General features: G+C 39.0%; 1 protein-coding gene across 5 annotated transcripts in view; it reads right to left on the bottom strand.

Annotated features, from left to right (window-relative positions):
- The window catches only part of ltbp3 (latent transforming growth factor beta binding protein 3), a 51,342-nt gene that overhangs the window by 38,851 nt on the left and 419 nt on the right, over nt 1–12,072 (bottom strand). The gene's annotated exons all lie outside the window — the stretch shown is intronic.

Below are 12,072 nucleotides of genomic sequence, written 5' to 3'. Positions count from 1 at the left end.
AACCTACGACAGCTAAAAGCTGCTCTAAGCTTCTATAACAGATGTTAGCTCTCAGTGGGTCCAACACTGTGAGGTTTCTAGTCTTCATAAAAATGTACCTAAATAAATAAATATCCCAGTAGTTGCCCTACTTCCATGACCTGGTGTGGCTAAAAATGACTGGCTCCCACAGAGGGGGAACACGTTCCTGCTGCAGAAGGAGAACAGGAGAAAGGTTCACTCTCTCATGACGTGCTTCCCTCAACCATCAGCTGCAAGGCAGGAAACCGCCATCCTAAATACGCCTACCATCAATGGGCACAGTGAGACCACATCCCACACCAACTGAGGAGCAACATGTGAAGTGTGTCCGACTCCTAAGACCGAGCCAGCCGTCACAGTAAATGACATAATCACTCCCTTTAGCAAACACAAACCAGCGTACACCTTCTCCCCCCGCCAGAAACTCTGAGAGGTCGCTGCTTTCCAAACATCAGAGATGAAACTCTGCTATTAGGGTTGAATTGATTAGTTGTGATTATTCACAATTAATCACTATTATTTAATTATTGAAATAATCATAAACTAATTTAGTAATTAGTTAATCGTTTACTGGATTACGAAGACAATTAAAAAAAACATATTCAGAGAAGTAATTAAGCTCAAACTGTACATAGCGCTGTCTTCTTTGCTACATATTAGGGTTGAAACAATTTATCTGATTAATCGTCATTAACTGATTATTGATATAATCGTCAACTCATTCAATTTGATTCAGTAATCAATTAATCATTAATTGGAGCATTTAAAAAAAAATAAATATATATATATATATATCAGAGAAGTAATTAAGCCCAGACTGTGCATAGCACTGCCATCTTCGGTAGATATTAGGGCAGACTCGATAATTGTGAGTAATCACAATTAAATCACTATTAATTGAAATAACATCAACTATTTTAGTAATCGATTAATTATTAACTGAAGTATAAAGAAAAAAACATATGCATATTCAGAGAAGTAATTAAGCCCAAACTGTATATAGCGCTGACATCTTTGCTGAAACAATTAATCTGATTAATTGTCATTAACTGATTATTGAAATGATCGTCTACTAATTCAGTAATCGATTAATCATTAACTGGAGTATAAAGACTAAAAATAACATATTCAGAGCAGTAATTAAGCCCAAATTGTGCAAAAATAAATATACATTTAGCATTTAAGACTAAACTCCTTTGTCTGTACTGTAGAAATGTTTTAGCCAAAACTCCTCAAGTGGCATAGTTTTAGCTTCACCCAGGTCAGATTTACTGAAGGAATGTTATGTTATTACATTTCAGGCAATGAAATGTCCATTTTCTTATTTTCAAAAAGGAACTGAATTTTATCATTTATAAAAATTTGTAGAATGTGACATTTTTACTCCAATTAATCAAGTGTCAGAATAATTGCTAGATTAATCAACTACTAAAATAATAGTTAGTTGCATCCCTGCTATGCATCGGTCCTCACATTCAGCGTGAAACAGCAGCAGACAGAAAACCCTGCTAAGACCCCTGGAGTTGGAAGAGTTGCATTTATCCACATCTACACCTAAATATGCTCTGCATGATGTGTTTTATATGTCATGGAAAAATGCTACATCTCCTTAAACAGCTCCCAAATGGGCACAAATCCAATATTGCCTGCTTTTTTCCGCTCTTTCCTGGCAGAGCGGTAAGAGGGGGGAGAAGCAGACAGAAACTTGGAACATGTGCACATGATGTCATATAATGACTATCTAACAGCCCTGGCTATAGGGAGTGGAGAGGAGGCAGGTGGAGGAGTGCTGACAGAGCTCTGCCGAGATTAGGTCAGGTACCTGCCCCTGGAGGAGCCTGCGGGAGGTAACTTCAGGAGGCCGATCCGTCTCTACTGCCCAGGTCGACTCCATGTTCTTCTGTTTACTCTGGCTAATCGCTACAGCTACAGGGCTCTGCATTCCTCTCAGTGGCTTTAAATAAATGCTGCGTGGCCCCCCCACTCGCCCCACATCCCTGCTACGCAAATGGGAGGAGAGTGTTAAAGATGGCAAAGAAGGTTGTTTGTTTGAGTAGGGCTCAGCGTGCTGCTCTTAACACTGTTCTCCTGTGACGATGGAGAAAAAAAAGCCTCTAATTGCTGCTTTGTTTTCCAGATGTAATTTATGGTGATGGGTGTTTTTTTTATTTTTTTTAAAGGTCACACTGCAAAACTGTTGACTTGCAGAAGTTTGATTTTATGGAAAATTCTGACTGAGACTGCACTGATTTGAAAAGTACTCAAACTCTTGGAACAGTTTCACATTTTGTCTGATTGCAGCAAAAAATGTTAATACACTTCACTTGGATGTAGTAGATAATTGTGAGGTGGAAGGAAGGTGATACAAATGAAAATCTGAGAAGTGTGGCATGCATTTATATCAGCGTTATCCCTACCAGTTGCCAACGAGACCACCTACCTCCACCCCCCAAGAAGACCACATGTAATCATTATAGGGGCTCACAGTTAGTCATTAATTTTATTAGCCTAAATAACACCAGATCACGTCGTGAGCTATTTCTGTTTCAACGTGGGTGCTCCTCTACTTTCAGCTCTCTCTCAAGATAGGCTTAGTGGTGCATTGAGTTCGCTCGGCTCAACGTTAACTTTTAAAAGTGAGACTATAACTCAGATTTTGCTCTCCTGCGAGTAGCAGCAGGAGGCACGCTCCTACTCGACCATATGGCTAAGGTACCAGAATACAAAGTAGCCTGTGCTTCACTGACATGCCCCTAAAATCCAGTGATCACTAAATACAGGTTTTGAACTGAATTGGGGAAATACTCCTTCTGGCTTTATAAGACTGAGCTTGGTAAGGGAATCTATATATATGATAGTTAGAAAGAGAGAGAGAAAGACACAGCAGATGAAACAGATGAAAATAAATATAGAAAGGAAGAGAAATATATGAATACAGTACAAAGAAGATCTCTTTTTCTCCCTTTGGGGTGTTATGTTGAATATGTTATGGGATGATGTGATGTGCAGAGTTAAGTTTTCCACCACACAAACATTTTGGAATTTGTTAAAAATATGCCAAATAACCAAAGGATTCAGCTTTGGCCAGGTCAAATTATTCATCTTTATCGGGTTTCCAGCATGGCTAAGCCACAAAATTAATGTCCTATGGCTTTCTTTCTAGTAAGGGTGGGCATTTATTCTATCGTTTATCATTTATTGTGATAAATTTCCTATTATAAGAATTTTGACAAAAAATTCCAATTAATGTCATTTAAACGCCCCAAAACTGTCCATATTGTTGTTAGTTTTACTGTTTTCTCCACTGTTTGTTCAGTGAGAGCAGGGGTTTCCAAACTCGGTCCTCGAGGGCCGGCATCCTGCACGTTTTAGTTCTCTCCCTGGTGGTACCAACAACCTTTTCAGCATGTTAATGTTCTTCTTAGGCCTTCTAATGAGCCATCATTGGATCCAGGTGCGTTAAACCAGGGAGGGAACTAAAACATGCATGATGCCGGCCCTCGAGGACCGAGTTTGGGTGCCCGAGTGAGAGTATCCATAAATATCTATTAAAATATCATTAAAAATATGATTAAATGTGGTTACTCTGTGCAGTTTAGTTATACAAATCACACTTCTTTATGTGACTGGTGTCCTGAAGGAGTGTGCTATGTTACAAATGGCTGTTTTTCAAGAGCAGTATTTGTGTTTGTGGTGATATGGCTCAGTTAACTAAAAAACAAGTAACAATAAATAGTTCCCAACGTCACTTTTACTGTTATCACAATAGTACCATAAAATATTGTGATAAAACTTTTTCTATTTCACCCATCACTACTTTCTAATATGGCTGTCTTCTTCCCGCTCCGCTATTGACCCTTACTACGTCACTTAATTATTTGAAGCGGCATGATGGACGTCAGAAATTAGGATTGGGAGTTTTGAAATGAGCGACTGAAGTTGTTTTCTAAGTTGGTTTTGTCAGTTTATTCATGGCTTTTTCTTGTTTTGAGTCGAGCTAATTTGTCTTTGTATGTAACACACCCGGTTGAGGCACATAGACGGCGGTGTTTACAGAAGCTTGAAATAACTAGCTTAGAAACCAGCTGACGTGTTGATCAAATTACCGACTTTGCCTGAATTCACCACATGATTTATGTCACTATGTCATAAACGGCGTTTCCCCTTAAACCGGAGCAGCATTAAAAACGTACAAAAGACGAGATGCTAACCAGTTTTATTCGTACGTGCTAGGCTACATGATGGCGGGACATTGTTTCCATGGTTACTGGTGGTTAGACGTGTACATAATGCAATATTTGATAACTTTCTAATCATACTTACTTATAAAGTATATGAACGTTAATCTTCTTATCTTGTAAAAAGGGTTAACTGCAAATCTGCGGTTACACCGAGGGCTGACAGTGATTGTGATTGACAGCTGCTATCCATCACCGCCGCATCTTTCCTTAAAAGTTATAAAATAAAATGACAAGTTTGGTTTTCACCCCTGTCTGTTTGTGCAGCCGACCGCGGAGCACCTTGTGGCCATTCTGTACTGCTAAATCAACTAGATAACAGCGATATTAGGCTACGGCATGTGGGTTTTTTGACAGACTTTACAGGCGCTGTCAAAATAGCATACCTGCAGTGAGTATGCTTGCGTGCGCATGCGCATTAAGAAGTCTGCGACATTTAGAGGAGCTGTCAGTTCAGCATGTGCCACAAGATACGATAAAAATAAGTCAATAAATTGTTTCCAATGATAACTAGATAGATATACATGCATTGTCGTGGTTTCAAAGTGTATCTAAAGCGGGGTCTAGTTGTAGCTACAGTCAACTACAAAACACGCCCCATATAAAACTCGCCTCTCTGTCCCTTGATGATGGTCTGACTAGCTTACCGCTAAGTCGGGATGTCATACAGCTGTTAATAACAAAGTGTATGACGATTTAACTTCTACGTAATGATGTTATGTTGCTGATTAAATAAAAACATGTGGTAAAGACAGTGTGTACTTGTCTGACAGATGTCGCCGTCACTACAGTGCTTCTCAATTCCAGTCCTCAGGCCCCCCTGCTCTGCATGTTTTAGATGTGCCTCTATACCAGAATAGCTGATTCAAATGGTTGCATGAATTCTTCTGCAGCCACCAAGTACTGCAGAAGCCTGTTAATCACCCAAAGATTCAATCCAGGTGTGTGGCAGAAGGGAAACACCTAAAACATGCAGGGCAGGGGGGCCTGAGGACCGGAATTGAGAAACACTATGCTAATCTGACAACACGGCCGAGTTTGGAAGAGTGCAAAGGGTCGTGGAGCACATGACTAATCGATGTCATGGCAACGAATTCTCCCACCTGAGCTGTGGATTTTGGCAGCTCCTCTCTGATTGAAACCCTCCTTGCCTGAGCTGTTCTAGGAAATGATTTACTGTAATTTTTTAAATAAAATGTAATTTTCAGTTGTAGCTGAAAGAAAAAAAATGTAATGGCCATGATCCATTGTGACTTTACATGTGTGTGTGTGTGTGCGTGTGTGTGTGTGTGTGTGTGTGTGTGTGTGTGTGTGTGTGTGTGTGTGTGTGTGTGTGTGTGTGTGTGTGTGTGTGTGTGTGTGTGTGTGTGTGTGTGTGTGTGCGTGTGGTTCTGCTTTGATCCAGCTTGTAGAGTGGTGAAAGATTTATTGGAGCAGAAGACCTTAAATAACCCCATGTGTTACTTTCTCTACAAGCATAAATAGACAGGGAGAGGTGACAGAATGTGGCTCCATGAATATTAAAACTCAGCCTTGATGAGAGCTTCACGGTTTAGGCAAAGCACCCCACAAACACACACACACACACACACACACACCACCAGCTAAGGTAAGAAGCTTTCTTGATCTTTAAGCTACAAATGAATGCGTACGTGTGCGTTTGAGACATTGAGAGCGTGGGAGACGTGTCCAGCTTCGACTCAGAGTTCATTCCAACCTGTGGCAAAAATACGGACTGCTGTAGGTTTACGGTTGCCAGCTTCAGGCCGCCTTCTCAACAGTTTGGCATGAGAGAAAGAAGACTATGTGGAGGAAGAGCAGAGGGCTCTGAAAGGTAAAATAAACTCGCCTCCCTGCACTGAGAGGAAGCAGACCATGCCCTATTTACTGTATTTAACTGACTGTTCTTCATTCTCCAGCTCCCACAGACCTCTGACCCGAGCCGAGGAGAAACCAAAACAAACCACAAGGCTACTACTGTCACTTCGCTCTAAATACAAAACCACATGGGAAAGCCCAGAAATAGCTGCCTGCCATGATGCCCGACCTAAAGGGACGACAAGCCCAGACCGGGGCACGATGAGAGCACGTCCTGTGTAACGCAGGGCCTCTGAGCCCGGAATAAGACGGGAATCCAGAGCAGCTCGGACATCCAGAACCCAGGGAAAAGGGGGGATGCTGCTGAGACGAACAGGAGGGGCGAGGGGCTTACAGGGTGGTTTGTTTGAGCCGACAGCTGCTGTCGGTGAAGCTGATGTACGAGATGCCTCTGTAAGATTGATGGCACGAAAAACAAACAACCGAGAGAAAAAAATATATTGGATTTGTTGAGGGAAAGCACTTTTTTTTAAATTATGTGCACCGGTTTTATGTCTGTACATAGATCATTTCAGAAAGATAGCTTTGAAACAATCCAAAATTAGACATGCACACGTAAAAACATGGAACTAAAATATACTTTCTGTGCAGGGCAGGGTTCTAGTTTGCAGGGAATGATACTTGATCCTACACATATTAATGATAAAAAATACAAAAAAATGACCTGCTGGTTCAATTCACAGCTCTACAAAAGAAACTATAATGTGAATGATGTCAAACAAACTGATATAAAACACTTATATTAATATTCTTTAAGTTTACATGCGGTTTAGTATATTTTTAATACTACCGGCTTGACTTTTAACGACTTTTAGCTTTTAACACGCTCCTGTTTTATGGACATTAATTGTCAAAATATGTAGCGAAAGGTAATATTTTTGTCACATTATTTAAAAGAGTATGTTTGGTGTCCAAGTTGCCATGGTGATAAAAAAAACAAAAAGACAGATTGCCAAAACTCAGAAAAGAAAATAATATTTCTTCAAATTGTCTCATTGAACGAAGGTAAAAGTAGGAGTTCCCCTTCTCAAAACGCAGGGCATCGCCTGCCCAGGCATAAAGTAGGTAGGTAAGTAAAACTGTTTTTAAATGGCACCTTTCAAAACATAAAAATCCCTAAATGCTTCACAATAAAATAATACAATGCATAAAGATGAGAAATAAATGAAAGGCTCATATCAAAAGCTACAACTGCTAATAATACTGTAAAAATAAGAGTAAGTTATTGATTAGACTGTTTGTTGATTGTTTGGCTTTAAAATTGAAACTTGAAGTGAATTTTTTATTAACTGCACAGCTTATAACAGTACTAATGTAAATGTCACTGGAATTCAACCAGATGCCGCCTCTCTTTTTTCCCAGATGTTTTTGTATCCATGTGACTGATTTGCTTCAAATATTACTTATTTGGTGAAGGGGTGCACTCTTCATCAGCTGATCCCACTATTCCCCTCTACTTTGTGGAGTACCTAAGCTTTTTTTCCTTGCATTTTATTTATTTTTTCATTTATTTGTTTGCTTTCTGCTCAATAAAGTCTTGGAATCAAATCGTGTTTAGTTTAGGAATAAATCCTAATTTGTCAGAAAAATTGCACATTTTATTACCTTGTGTGATCCTGTCAAAGTTTGTTGAGTTACAGCGCCTCATGATTTTTTTTACAGACGAACACAGAGTGTTTTATGCAACATCTCACTCTAGAGACGATGTTTTTTTGTTTTTTTTTAGTTGTCCAGAGAAAACCATGGACTTTGGACGATAACTCAGATCAGTCACTAAGTCACATGCGGTATTTAGCCTAAAAAAAAAAAATCTCTAACATTCACAGGTTGAAGCTGTAAATCAGATCTTTTTCAAGCCTCTCAGTTTTTTTTTTTAAATTTAGTGCATTCCTGATAGGAAGCTGTAACCTCTGCCAACACCGATATGTCCTGCAGCTGTTCAAACCACAACCTGAGTTTGCTGTCCTGTTGTTTTCAACCACATTCTTATGCTGGCATCTTCTACATTTTATACAAAGTGAAACTCCTGGTGCATAAAGGAGCACAGACAGGAAAACATGCATCTCAGACCGAATGCAGAAAACGCAGATCTGAACTGCACGAATATGGGAAAGTCTGCATTGCTGTAGCAATGGCCGTTTTGACACAGGAGGGAGAAATTTCCACCACATTCCAGCACCAAAGTCAAACCCTCCATCCATCCCTTCACCAAACCCAGCGGGGGACTTTTCAGATACTTTGACTGGGAAAATGTAGGGGACTGTATGATGGGACCGTGATCCAGAGGCGCTGTGAGGTATTCCAGGAATCCGATATGCCTCTTTTTGTTTATTGGACACAGAAGCTCCAGAACGTGATGCATCACATGGAAACTGGGCAGAAGAGGGAAAACCGTATCCTGAGCCAACTTTCTGACTCTGAACGGCATCAGAGAGGAAGAACAGCGTCATGGCGCTCCGAGCAGGAGTCAGCGGACTTCAATAGCACCGCAGTCATAAAGTATATCATATTTATGCTGCTGTTGCCAGCACCCGTTTCTCTTCTCCCTAAAAATTCCAACACAAACCTGCATGGATTGAAAAAGCACAGGCGGAGTTAACACGAGCAGCTATTAAATTATGCTGCTGAAAGAGAAGCACACTTTTATCTGTTGAACTAGAGCTAGCAATGCAGCTTATTTGAGAAAATATCTTATTTTATTTTATTTCCTGACTGACTGCAGGGATTCTCTTCTTGATTGAAGATTCACGTTGAACGAGAGTTTGGGACGTTGAATGAAGTTCTTTGGGTGTGAGATCGATGTAGACTCCTAGGCACCACCAACTCTGATCTGATACAAAAATTAAAATAAAATAAAATAAAGGGCTCCATCTATGTCAACCAGAGATTGGAGTCGGGGGGGAAGGAGAAAATATAGATCTGTAGAGAACATTATGTTCCATGTAATGAGCCTCACTAATTAAAGTGCAACGTGGGAATATTTTACAGCGTTTAAGTACAGGGTAAAACGCACCACACCTCATCTTAGTCTCTTGCTAAGTAAAAGAGATTGAGTCAAGTAACTTGAGTTGATTGGAGGAATTAGTTTAATCACATTAATGCATGTTTGTTTTTCAGGAGGATCGGCGCCCTTTGAAAAACCCAGTACTTATTACCGTTAATGCTTTTTTTGTTGTTGCCATGTTTAAATGTTTTAGATCATCAAACAAATTTTCATAGGAGACAAACATGACCTGAGCGAACACAGAAATCCATTAGCTACAAATGCAAATGCATGCGAGACACTGTTGGCCAGCCTTGTTCTAATTTTACTCTCATGACTCGTGCAATAAAGTTGAGCTATTTGCAATTTTTTACACGGTCTGACTTTGAAATGAAATTTGCTGGGACATTAATTTCTATGAAGACTGGCAACTCTTCTAAATGTTAAAGAATGTTTTTTCTCTGGAGAATCTAAATGGCTTGACAAAGACCTCATAAACTCTCCCATGTTGACAGACAGCAACAATTAATTATTCAATGTCATTGCTGTTGTCTTTCCCTCTTGGTATTGTGCTAACAAAGCCCCGCAGCAGTTACACTTGCTGACAATCATTTAATCAAGCACTTTTCTCTTTTTATTTTATTTAATTTAACCTGTATTTGGGTAAAAACCCACTGAGATTAAAAACCTATTTTTCAAGGGAGTCGTATTGAAACATTTTTGCGTCACTTAATTTGATCAACAACATTATAAAACTTGTTTTGCATTTTCGTACACTCCTCAAAAGTATAGTTTCACTTAATATTGAAATGGTAAAGACATATCAGTTTTATTATGCTCTAATTAATAAAATATCACAATTTAAAAAGGGAGTATTGTATTTTCCCTTTGATGGTATTTGGTACCTTTGCTTACTTCCAATTAGTTCATTTGCTTATTTTAGCATTTTCTGTTACAATTGTTAATTGTTTCCTGCATTTAAACCTCCCTGTGTTACATCTTACAATTTGGTATGGATATCTGAAGTCATGTAATTTAGTATATTGAATGCTCCCCTATGATTCTGCCTTTCTAATACAGGTCTAATAAATGACCATATTAATTTTTTGCTTATCAAGACCTTTTTGTCATAAACAATTATATAATTAAGAGATGGAAGGAAAATTGTAGAAGGCATGAAATGAGAAAATAGCTGCCAAGATTTCAAAAAAAAAGAAGAAAGTATATTCTAATATATATGCTAAATAATTTTATTGTTTTTGTTGTGACACCAATTGATTATGTTCTGTGTTTTGTTTTGAATGTATCCATTTGGATGTATACCTTCTTGTTCGGTTATTTTATTTTCATTGCTGTTATTTGTTCCATTATGCGGTTAATTATTTTGCAGAGCTAAACCCCCTTTTGCGTCTTGTCAGCCTGTAATGTTTGCTGTATAGACACTAATTGGTGAATAAAAAATAAAAATAAATTAAAGCCTGAAAAATGTGTGGTAAATTTGCATTCAGCACACCCGAGTCTATACATTTTAGAACCATCTACTATCAAACATGTAGCGTTTGATAGGAGAGACTGAAGTTTTCATCAAAGCAAAATATCTCAACTCCAGTCACAATGGATGGAGAACATCTCAACATGTTACTTTATGTCTTGGGACAATTTTTTTATTTGAATGTTGGTTTGAGTGTTGGATTGACTGGACCAATCCAACACATAAATATTTTTTTTGTTTTTCGCTCTGGCTGTATGTTTTAGTTTGTTGTCAACCTGGAAGGGTTTCCGTGTTTCTTGACGGTTTTCTTTCAGGGCAGTCCTGTATTTAGCTTCATGGATGTTTCTCGTCAACATTAACAAGCTCCCCTGATCCAGCAGAAGAAAAGTCTCCCATGTCTCATAGCGGTCAAGCAGTGTTCAGAGTGAAGTTTGATTTTGGTTTCGTCTGTATGCAGAAAACTTCAAACTGAATTTTTTTATGTTTTTTTTTCCAACAATGGTTTTCTTCTTGCCACTTCTCCAGAAAGACCAGATTTGTGGATCAGCTAATAGTTCTTCAGCTAACAGACTTTCCCACCTGAGATGCAGAACTCCGGTTTATTTCTGTGATTATTGCTCTTCTCACTCAGCCAGTCAGTTTACGTGAGTGAACTGACTGGCTGTATCAAGCCACACACTCAGTTTTTAACATAATGAATTGAACAGCTCCCTGTGAGATCTCCAGAGCTTTGATATGACCCAGCTTAAAGCATCTCCACAATTTCATCTCTGATCTGTCTGGGGTGTTCCCCATTTTCCTCTGATTCCTTCACAGTTTACTGGATTTAGACACAGGTAGGCTTTAGTTATTTATTCGATTACCTCTAAAGGGAGTTGGTTAAACTGAATATTGTTTAAATTGATCTGAATACAAGATAATAAAAAAACCACCTCTTAAAAACGCAGATTTTTCCTTCTACTTTGCAATTCTGGCCTACGTTCTGGTGGTCTGTCGTGTAAAATCCTAATAAAATGCCATGTGGTTTGTGGCTGTCAACTGACAAGACCTAAAAAAAAAACAAAAAACGTACATATACAATTTTGAAAACACTCCACTTTTCCCACTCACTGCTACAGAAATAAAAATGCATACAGCTTACCCAAGAATATCCAACTGATTACCTGGTTTAAAAGTTATAGGTCTGTATAAAATACATCTATGTTTCGTTAGGTTACAGTTCTGGGTGCAGCCTTGCCATAATCCCATTAAACTCGGATTGCCAGGGTAAATCATTCTGCCCAATTAGGCTATTTTATGGAGTTCCATGGCTGTAATTAGCATTTTCACTGTCCATGGTATTTTTATAAGGTCTGCCTGGAAGCCACCGCAGCCTTTAAAACTCGGAGGTCAGCCCAGAGGCCTATTCACGTCTCCCCTCCCTCCGGAGGAAATAATACGGCATTGTTCCACTCACTCAC

This window comes from Xiphophorus maculatus, chromosome 11, assembly GCF_002775205.1.
Source record: "Xiphophorus maculatus strain JP 163 A chromosome 11, X_maculatus-5.0-male, whole genome shotgun sequence".
Lineage (NCBI taxonomy): Eukaryota > Metazoa > Chordata > Actinopteri > Cyprinodontiformes > Poeciliidae > Xiphophorus > Xiphophorus maculatus.
Note: the sequence above shows the minus strand (reverse complement) of the source record. Positions and strands in the feature narration are given on the sequence as shown.